This window comes from Pteronotus mesoamericanus, unplaced genomic scaffold (assembly GCF_021234165.1).
Source record: "Pteronotus mesoamericanus isolate MK-2021 breed Mesoamerican mustached bat unplaced genomic scaffold, CSHL_Meso_final contig_100, whole genome shotgun sequence".
Lineage (NCBI taxonomy): Eukaryota > Metazoa > Chordata > Mammalia > Chiroptera > Mormoopidae > Pteronotus > Pteronotus mesoamericanus.
The window spans coordinates 8945636-8955064 of record NW_026554999.1 but is presented as its reverse complement, the minus strand read 5'-3'; the positions used below and the strand labels follow the sequence as shown (position 1 = coordinate 8955064).

The 9429-nt window shown below is 36.9% G+C and overlaps 1 non-coding gene across 1 annotated transcript; it reads right to left on the bottom strand.

Moving 5' to 3' along the window:
* Positions 1–7061: 7061 nt before the first annotated feature.
* Positions 7062–7168, bottom strand: LOC129064356 (U6 spliceosomal RNA). The gene has a single exon (XR_008528445.1). It is a non-coding gene; the product is annotated as a U6 spliceosomal RNA (small nuclear RNA).
* Between the last annotated feature and the right edge of the window lie 2261 nt (positions 7169–9429).

The window sequence follows — 9429 nt, the reverse complement described above, 5'->3', positions numbered from 1 at the left end:
CAAGTTTATCAGGTGGTAGAGGATATTCATGTTTTCATGTTTTCATGTCTGAGTTTTGGTTTATTCCCACACCCCACACATTTCTATGTGATGCTTTATATTCTCCAAGACATTTAGGTTCTAGAGTTAAAGATTTTAAAAAAGCCCAAAGAGGGTTTGGGCTCCTGGCCAGGAAAGAAGTTGTAAGTGTGATTGTTCTTGGTTGAAATGTAAAGAATAAGAGCTCCCAACTGGGTCACTTTTTGTAGGGAAACTATTCATCTTAGTGGAAGGCTGTGCTTCATGCCTTAGCATAGCTGAGGGATTTTCAACCAGTGTGCTACAAGAATTTTTAAAACATGCAATACCTGATTACTTAGTCAAGGGGCACTGACCTCTTTTCTCTTCGATTGCTAAATGAAAAAATGAGACACCTAACACAACAATAGCCATCAGGTGTGAATGAATCAAAATTCTACCTATTTTTGTCAGATTGGAAGATTTTTAGTAATTACTTTATGTGTGCCATGAGATTAAAAAGGTTGAAAATCGCTGGTCTAGTAGTGCTATTCCAGCTATGGCATGTTGACATGGCAAGTGTTCAGGATGGACTTTAGGTGGCAGTGTTGCTGCTGATTTTTAAATGGGGCTTTCCAGGTCCCCAGCTCCTTTTCTAGATTTTTGCAGTACCCCTGACTCTTCAACAGCCCTCACTGTGTATCTGGTAGTGTTATGTTTTACAAATTTTAACTTAACCAACAAGAACATGAAGCTGGTGTACTTTAAATCCTCATTTTTAAAAATTAGGAAACAGACACAAAAACCTTAAGGAATTTGCTTAAGTTGAGTTACAGAACTGGGATTTGAACCCAGATTTTTGCATCTAGAATTGGTGTCCTTAATGAATATACTTTGCTGTTTCTTGAGGGATAACTTTAGGGCTCCAGAAACTCCAGACACCTAGGGGAAAACCTGATGCATATTTCTTGCATCCACCAAGCTGGACATTGTACTTATATTTTATTGGAGAAGGCAATGCTTCCTAGATGTCTGTCTTGTCAGGGGCTCCACCTGCCTGGTATCTTTTCCTTATGTCTCTTTCAGACACAGGAAGAGTGGTGTCTCACTTGCAAATGGACCCTAGACTGATAGGTGCCACCAAAGCAATAAACAAGATAGCCTGCTGGGCTGTGGACAACGTTATGGATAAGACACTGGTCCAGTAGATTGAACTCTCCATCAGATTTGAGCCTTTCCATACATCTCCATGCAGTGAACGTTACCCGCAGGTTATTCCTATTGGAGTATGGCCATGTTTTCCGTTCAAATGGTAGTGATATACTTAACGCTTACTGACAACAGTGAGGAGTCTGGTGGGAGCACTCTATAGCATAGCAAATGGGAGAAAATACTGAATGGCGGTTTTCACGTCTCATATATTGGTCGTCAATTCCTTTTCTTGCTGGAGACCCGTGGCCTGAACTTTTCATGCTTCCCTTTGTGTCTGTATTCTGCTGTGTGCTTTGCCTGTGCAGGCTTCCTGGGTTCTGCTCCTCCTGCCACCCTGGATCACGGGGTGCTCACATGGGGAGCTGTTTGCAGATGCAGAAGCAGTGTTCCATCTTATGTGAGAGCCTGTACAGTTGACCTTGTGTGTCTGTTCCCGCCAGTGATGCATAGACCTGTGTTTTTTAATCTAGAGATCCTCTGACCTGTGGGATGGGTATATCAGGTCCTATATTATTGCATTTTGAGAGTGCTGACACTCTGCAAAGAAGAAAAAATCGTGGTTTTCTCCCTTTGCCAGATGCATCAGCTCCACTGTGGTAACTAACCAAGATTTCTTCTCAGTGCCCTAAAGCTTCCCCTCTGTGATAGTCTCTATCTCAGTGAATGGCACCACCACCCCAGCCACTCTTCTGGATGTCTCGGCTATTGCTTATCTCCAGAGCTGTATTAACTAAATCTTTCAGAGCCTGCTTTTTATTACCTCATCTATGAAACCTGTCTTCCCTGTTTATTGCCCTGTTTAGTTGGGGTGTGCCTTATTTCTCACCCAAGTTAAAATAGTAGCCACTCTTCTGAATCCTATTGTTGCCATTCTATTTTTATTTCTATTTCAAACATAACAAAAGATGTCAATTGTCTACTTAAAATCTTAAATGTTACACATAACATTGAGGATAAAGTTAAATTTTTGTTGCATAATCCACAATAACCTTTAATATCTGCTTCTGCTTCCCTGTCCTGTCCTTTTGTGTCTTCACATCAACAATTCGTCAGCCATTGTTCTGTGTCGTGGTTTTGCATGTGCTTTCCTTGTCCCTGGAATAACCTTATCAACCTTCTTCATTTGCCTCATTCCTGATCTTTTTTTGCAGATTCAACCCAGGTGTTATCTTAATCTTCTGGTATGATTTTTTTTCCTGAATATTTTCTTTCCCAAAGTTCATTGCAGACCGATGTATCAGCCATTATAGCATTATATTATGACTGTTTATGGCCTTTGTTTTTTACTTGGCTGGTATTTTACTTGGTGTCATCCTCACTATGATATGAGAAACTTGAGAGGAAGAAGGTGTATTATCAATTTTTCAATTTCCACTGCTCGCCACCATACCTGGTATATAGCAGATATTTATAAATCTTTGTTGAATGGATGGGTAGAGAGCACAGATCCTGTGTACTGTCTGCATGGTTCACAGGTGGTACATGGGCTGGTATTAAGGTTGTGTTCAGTTTACCAGAGATATTTGAAACTAATCCATAACTGCTGCATCCAATTGAAATTGATTAAAGATTTTTGGTAATATTCTTTGACTGAGGTTGCAATAGTCTTAGTGGAGGCTGACAATTTTATGTCTAAGCATTAAAAGAAGAGTCAGAAAACATTTTAACTCTCTTCATCTGAGAAAATTTATTCTGGACTTGAGGGCTAAGACTCTCCTAGAATTCATCACCAAGAGTACCTTTGCTCCCATCTCACTCATTTTGCGACTAAGAAGCAGTAAATATGGGCTTGTGTTGGAAACAATGCCCAGGATTATCCTTAAGATGAAGAATTCCACATATCTGTTTTAGGAGGCTGAGATAATAACTGGAATGAACAGGGAGCCCTATTTGGAACTACATAGAAACTGAACAGCAAAACCTCCCAGTCTATTTTATTTTTTTGGCTTGGTCAAAAACATTGATATAGGCTCTCTATTAATTAGCATACAGGGTAAGTTGCTAGAGAAAGAGACCTCAAAATATGGCCTTTTCTGTAACAGTTCAGAAATATGTGGTCAGTCCTCCTCGATGGGTATGGGCTCTGCTCCCTGAGGTCACTGAAGGGCCTTGGTTCCTTTTGTCTTATTGTCTTTTATTCCTTAGATCAGGAGTAGGCAAACTCTATTATACTTTAGAATCAGCTGGAGGATATGCTGGGCTCTATTGCCAAGTTTCTGATTCGGGTCTTGGTGGGTCCTGAAAGTTTGCATTTCTAACAACTTTTCAGGAGATGCTGATGCTGCTTGTCTTGGAACCGCACTTTGAGAGTGACTGTCTTAAGCTGAGGACCTTGTTCACTTGTTGAAGCTGGCTTTTCTGTGCTGGACCCATGTTCCTACCCTGGAGGAAGTGGCAAAGAAAAAGAGTAAAAAGTAGAGCACTGCCACTTGTCTGAAGGACAAGTCCCAGAAGTCTCTCATGTTTCATTGGCAAGATCTTTGTAACACAATTGTCTACACATGGGAGGCTGGGTAACTTCTTGCTGACAGATCACATTCCCAGCTAAAACATGGGCATTCTATTGCCAAAAGAAAGAAGGGGATAAATGGCGGTGTTTGCCCAGCCCTGCCCATGTATGGGTATTCATACATCCTCCTCTGCTTGGGGATGTGGAGGCACGATACTCTCCGCAGGTTCAGAGCAGTTTGACCAGAACTCAAAAAATGGTCATCAGAGAAACCAGAGCTCAGCCAGGTTTCTGTGGGGTCCTCAGACCCTTGAACTTGGCTTGTGTACAATGGCAGTAGTAGTGGCCCTGAACATTGATTTTCTCTATCCTCCCTGGCCCTCCCCCTTTCCCTCTCTCTGCCTCAGATCTCCACATCAAGTGGCCTATTTTCTTCACAAGCTGATGCTATAGCAATTGTGTTCTTATTCTGCTGATAGTGGTTGGATGTTTGAGTAGGAATAAAATTCTTCCTGTCCTACTTGTGGGTAGAGGAACTCTTAAACCTATTTCTTCAACTTGAAGCATGACCTTCAAAACATAGCATTGTTTTAACCTGCCAGGTTGCTTAGCACAGAAAGTGAAAGAACTGCATTGTATCTAATAAAAGGACTTCTGATGTGTAATAAAAGTGGTCCCTAATGTGGGTTTCACTGAACTCGGGTAAAAGCTAATATATTTTCTTTCAATAAAATTCTCAGCACCAGAGTTTACATTTTGTCAACAAAAAGTCAGTGAACTTGAAGGTTTTGCTATCTCTGCGTATTATTAAAACAACATTTCCCTTACTTTATTCTTACTTGCTAAGTTTTCATGACTCTGAATTCTATTTCCATTGAAGTTTGTGTAGTATTATTCCCTTTAAAAGAGGTTGTGTGAAAAGGATTAACTTAGTCTGTTTCTCTACTGCTAGCCTACATCTTCATAAGCCATAAAAGCCTAGTGTAACATCACCCTGGTTGAACTCTTTCTGCGGTGGAAAGATAATTTGAAGCTGAATAGCATTTTCCTGCAGAGGATGGTGGCTGAGCTCAGCCTCTAAAGTCCCAGTACCTGCCTTCAAATCCTGGCACTTACTGTGTATACCTGAATGTTTTATTTGAATTTAATAAGTCTTGGTTTTTAACTCAGTAAAATGGGGATACAAATATTACATGCTTCATATGGTGATTGCGTTACAGAAAAATTATTCTGACACTTGTTAAAATGGCAAGGAAGACTTTATTCAAGACTGTTGCATTGGGGGTTGTGATTATCACTATAGGGGAGAGATTGGATACAAGTCTGAATATAGCAAAGGCAGCTGGAGATTTATAGTCAAAAAGTAGACTGAGGGGATGAATGGATTGAAAATTACTAACAAGACTTCAAAGGTAGGGGGATTCTTCTACACTGGACTAACAGAATTCTTCCTAAAGGAAGGTCAAGGACTTAGACATCAAAGGTGGAAGATGAGGCACTTAAGCAGATATTAAAGGAGGAGATTCTTGCTATATTGATTTAAAAGACAGGAACGGGGCATAGTCCAGAAGAGGACTCAGAGGAGCCAGACTAAAATTCATTCAAGGAGACAGTATCAATTGTGAGGCTTGAATTAAATAATTCATGTAACAACACTGAGTCAGTTCTAGCACATAGCAAAGGATGATTCAATGTGAACTAATATTATTATTATTAAAATTAACAATGATTACTTCTTTCTGTCATCTTATCAGTATTATAAAATTGAGAATTTTTTAAATATCAAAATCCAGAGTAAATGTCACTCAGGTACCAAGAGAACTATTTCCTTTAAGGTTTTTTGTCTACTCTGGCTCGCCTGGATGGTGTGGTGGAAGGCAGGCACAATGACCAGGCATTTGAGAGCTATATTCAAAAACTGAGGTGTGAGCTGGATTTTCATCTGCTGAGGGAAAATAGCAAAAATCATGCATTGAAACATAGTGCTAAAGCCAAGCTGGACACATTGCCAATGTTGTCTGAATAGTAGGATGAAGCTGAGGTGAAATAATAGCAACTGATGTAGGGGAATGAATTGGGATTAGAGCACCACTCGACCAGAGAAAGTACAGTGGCAAATTTGGACAAATATCTAAATTTCAGAGCCAGCAGAGCCTGGGATATGGTTTTGACTATTCAGATAGAGCAAATGTATTGTAGGCTAGATTTATTTAAACAGCATATAAAAGGGTGATACTGCTCATATACTTGGGAGCTGAAAACATAAATAAACTTTGGGTCTGGGGAGCTGAAACTCAAAGGACATGATAGATTACTACTGTAAAGCCAGATTGTTTTGTTTTGCTATTGAGTTGTATGAATTCCTTACACATTTTGGGTATTAGCTCCATATAAATATATGGTTTGCAAATATTCCATTCTGGAGATTGCTTTTTCATTTTTATTGTTACCTTTTCTGTACAGAAAGGAGCTTTGAAGTTTGCTGAAGTCCCACTTGTTATGTTGATTTTGCTTTTGGTGTCATATCTAAAAAATCATTGTCAAAAAAAATTTCAAGGAGTTTTTCCTATAGGTTTTCTTCTAGGAGTTTTACAGTTTTAGGTCTTACATTTAAGTCTTTAATCCATTTCAAGTTAAGTTTTGTGATTGGTGTAAATAGGGGTCCAATTACATTCTCTGGCATGTGAGTATTCAGTTTCCCCAGCGCCATTTATTGGATCCATCCTTTCCGATTGTGTTAGCTGTCAGCTTGACATATATGGCTTTTACTGTTGAAATATGTTTCTTCTATATCTACCTTGTTGGGAGCTTTTTTTTAATCATAAAAAGAGGTTAATTTTGTAAAAAAATTTTGTGCATATATTGAAGTGATCATATGATTTTAATCTTCCATTCTTTTAATGTGATGGAACACATTTATTATTGATTTGTGTATGTTGAATCATCCTTAAATACCAGGGATAAAATCTCACTTGGTTATGGTATATAATTCCTTAAATGTGCTGTTGGATTTAGTTTGCTAGTATTTTGTTGAGAATATTTGCATCTATTTCCTCAGGGATAGTAGTTTCCTCGCCTATAGTTTTCTTTCCTTGTAGCATCCTTCTTGGCTTTGGTATCAGTGTTATGCTGACCTTATATAATTATTTTGGGAGTGTTCCCTCCTCTTAAATTTTTTGGAAGAGTTTGAGAAAGATTGGTACTAATTCTTCTTTAAGTGCTTGGTATAATTCACAGTGAAAGCATCTGGTCCTTAACTTTTCTTTGTGAAAATTTTTAGCTTTTTACTTTTATTTTATTGAATATGCTTAACATGTAACGTTGCAAAATTTAAGGTATGCAGTGTATTACTTACATACATTTATATATTGTAGTATAATTGCTGTTGTAGTAATATTTACATAAAAATATGGAATGCTTCATGAATTTGCATGTTATCTTTGTGCGGTGGCCTTGCTAATTTTCTCTGTATTGTTCCACTTTTAGTGTATGTGCTGCCAAAGCAAGCACAGGGAGGTTTTATCTTATTTTTTAAAAGGATTTATTTATTTATTTTTGGAGGGAAGGGAGGGAGAAAGAGAGGGAGAGAAACAGCAGTGTGTGGTTACCTCTCACATGCTCCCTACTGGGGACCTGGCTTGCAACCCAGGTGTGTGCCCTGATTGGGCATTGAACCAGCAATCCCTTGCTTTGTCGGTCAGAACTCAATCCATTGAGCCACACCAGCCAGGGCTCACACAGGGAGGTTTTTGATTACTGATTCAATATATTTACTTATTTTGGCCTGTTTAGATTTTGTATTTCTTAATAAATCAATATTGGTCAGTTGTATGTTTCTAGAAATTTATCCATTTCTTCTATGTTATCCAATTTATTGGCTTATAATTAGGCATAGTGGTCTTTTATGATTCTTAGTATTTATGTGTATTATTTGTAATGTTTTCTCTTTGATTTCTGATTTTACTTGGGTCTTCTCTCTTTTTTCTTAGTCTTAGCTAAAGGTTTGTAAATTTTTTATCTTTTAAAGAAAGCCAGTTCTCAGTTTGTTGACCTTTTGTGGGTTTTTTTGTTTTGTCTATTTCATTTATTTCTGTTCAGATCTTTACTTCCTTCCTTCTGCTAACTTTGTGCTTAGTTTGTTCTTTTTATAGTTCCTTGAGTTGTAAAGTTAGATTGTTTACTTGAGATCTTTCTTTTTTATTAATATAGGTGTTGATAGAGCTTCCTGTTTAGAACTGATTTTGCTGCATCCTGTAAGTGTTGGTATGTTGTGTTTTCATTTTTGTTTGTTTCAAGATTTTTTTAAGTTTTACTTTTTATTTCTTCTTTGCGCCATTGGTTGTTCAGGAGCATGTTCTTTAAATCTTCATATTTTTGAATTTTTTATATTTTTCCCTGTTATTATTTCTAGCTTCCTTTTATTATGATCAGAAAAAAACACTTGATAAGATTTAAATCTCTTTATATTTTCTAAAACTTGTTTTGTGACTTAACATGTAGTGTGTGCCATGTGCACCTGAGAAGAATATGCATTCTGTTACTGTTGATTGGAATGTTCTGTATACGTTTGTTAGGTCTATCTGCTGTTAAGTAAAATTCAAGTCCAACTTTTCCTTATTGATTTTTCTGGCTCGGTAATTTATCTACAGGGGTGGGCAAAAGGAGGTTTATAGTTGCGAGTATATAAAATACAGAATTTATTCTTGTATTATTATTTATTTATTATTATTTTATTTGTATTATTTCCATACAAACAACTGTAAACCTACTTTTGCCCAAATCTGCATTGTTGAAAGTGAGATATTGAAGTCACTACTATTGTTATGTGTATTGCTGTTTCTCTCTTAGATTTGTTAATATTTGTTTATTATATTTAGGTGTGCAAATGTTGAGTGCATGTATATTTATGACTGTTATATCCTCTTGATGAATCGAAACTTTTATTATTATATAATGACTTTGTCTCCTATTATAGTTTTGGCCTGAATGTCTGTTTTGTTGAAGTGATTATAGCAACCTCCACTTTCTTTTGGTTGCTGTTGGCATGGAATATCTTTTTCATTCCTCATTTTGAGCTTATGAATGTTCATCAAGCTGAGTGAGTCACTTTATTGGCAGCATCTAGTTGTTTTTGTTTTTTGTTTTTATCCTTTCAATGGGCACAGGTATTTTGTCCTTTTTAATGTGACAATTTAATTTTTTACTTTTACAGCAATTTAAAAAAATAAAGTAGCTATTGATAGGTAAGGACTTACTAATACTGTCTTCTTGTTTCCTGGCCATCTTGTTGTTCCCTTATTCCTTTTACCCACTCTCTCTGTCTTTCTTTGTGAATTGATGATTGTCTGTAGTGGCATGCTTTAATTTCCTTCTCTTTTGTGAATCTACTTTTTGTGTATCTACTGTATATTTTTGCTTTGTGGTTACCATGAGACTTACATAAAACATCTTATACATGCAGCAGTCTATTCTAAGCTGATAACAACTTAACCTAGAATACATACAACTCTACCTTTCACTCCCCCATTTATGTTTTAATGTCACAATTTACATCTTTTTTATATTGTGGTATTATTAATAATTTATTGTAGCTATAGTTGTTTTTTTTAATACCTTTGTCCTTTAAACTTCGTACTAGCAATAAGTGATTAACACACTACCATGTTACACTATTTGGGTATTTTCAATGCAACCATATACTTTCCTTTATAAGTGTGTTTTACATTTTCATATGTGCTCATGTTACTGACTAACATCATTTTATTTCTGCT